A 1,602-nucleotide genomic window follows, 5' to 3' on the forward strand; every position below is an offset into this window, starting at 1 on the left:
TATCAGGAGTTAATGAGACAAATTGTCTTTTTAATTAATTTGTCTCATTAACTCCTGAATCTATATATCTTTCTATTTCATAATAATATCTTCGTCGTCCGCAGTGAGTTCGTTCACTGCAATTGGTCGTGTTGGAATAATTTGACATTTCGTTACGGAAAAGTATCTGAAAGTCGAAGAAATTTCCTGCGCGTTTTCCGGAATGAAAGAAAGTTTCGTTGACATAATTTTGCCCAGCGGAGTTTAGGAATTTTTCTGATTGCGATTATATTCAACGAAAAGTTCACGAGAGAGTATTATGCGCATGAGAAGCGCAAAAGTACGACCGCTAGATGGCGCCGCGCCCTTGTTTGACGCTTGAAGTGCTAACATACTGAGCAGCCTACTAAAATATAGCAAAGTATCAAAGCAAGGGGGTGAGGCCTATATAGCAACGAGATGCGCGCTCTCAGTCTAACTGAGAAGAAACGGAATGTTAACGCAAGTGTAAGGGTTTCCGCTTTCTATGCAGTTATGCTTGGCCGCCTATGAACTTATGATTATTACGTATTAGCCATAGGTACTAATAGCAAAGATATTGTTGGTTAACATATCAGACATTAAAGGCAGATTCCCGTAATCGTTAAGTTCTTTTCTTCGTCATATCAGGAGTAGATAATAGGGATTGCCTATTATCTAGGGGATTTTCTATTTTCTATTATAGTAGAAATTATCTATATTATAATTATCTATTATCTATTATTCCCAATTCCCTATCTATTATCTACTCCTGGTCATATGTTTGAAAACTACCAAATTTTGTTCATAATATCGTTAAGTTCTTTTCTTCGTGATATCAGGAGTAGATAATAGGGATTCCCTATTATCTAGGGGATTGTCTATTATCTATTATAGTAGAAATTATCTATATTATAATTGTCTATTATCTATTATTCCCAATTCCCTATCTATTATCTACTCCTGGTCATATGTTTGAAAACTACCAAATTTTGTTGCCGTTGGTGTTGTTGATTTTAGATTTTTTTTTTTAGATTTTAGAATTTATTTACGCTTTCAAGTATATTACATTTTTACATATATCACAACAAGTTTTTTTAAATAAGTACAGCGAGGGAGGGCGAATTGACTATACAGTCTTCGAGTCAGCCACTCCGCTTGATGTTGATAGTTGATAGTTGATGTTGACGTTGTTGTTGTTGATGGGGAAGATGATGATGATGATCAAGAAGAAGACGAAGATGAAGAAGGAGAGGAAGAAGAAGGAGAGAAGAAGAAGACGAAGAAGAAGATGAAGAAGAAGTAGAAGTAGAGTATAACGATGGTGATGGCTATGATTTGAATTCTGCACACGCCAAAACGAAGTACACGTTTCGCCGGTTAATGGTAAATGCTTGTATACGAAGAGACTGGATGGTAAGCGCAGTGCACATCAGATTGCACGAAGTTAAGATAACCCTTTAACTATCTTACTCGGGTTAAACAACCTTAGATGTTTAAAATAGACAAGCCCAGTCTCACAAAAATGAACGACCGAGATAATTAGTAATCTTTCTTGGGGGTCGCGAAGTAATTTATTCATAAATTAGATAATTATTCTGATGC

This window comes from Priapulus caudatus, unplaced genomic scaffold (genome assembly GCF_000485595.1).
Source record: "Priapulus caudatus unplaced genomic scaffold, Priapulus_caudatus-5.0.1 Scaffold111, whole genome shotgun sequence".
Lineage (NCBI taxonomy): Eukaryota > Metazoa > Priapulida > Priapulimorpha > Priapulimorphida > Priapulidae > Priapulus > Priapulus caudatus.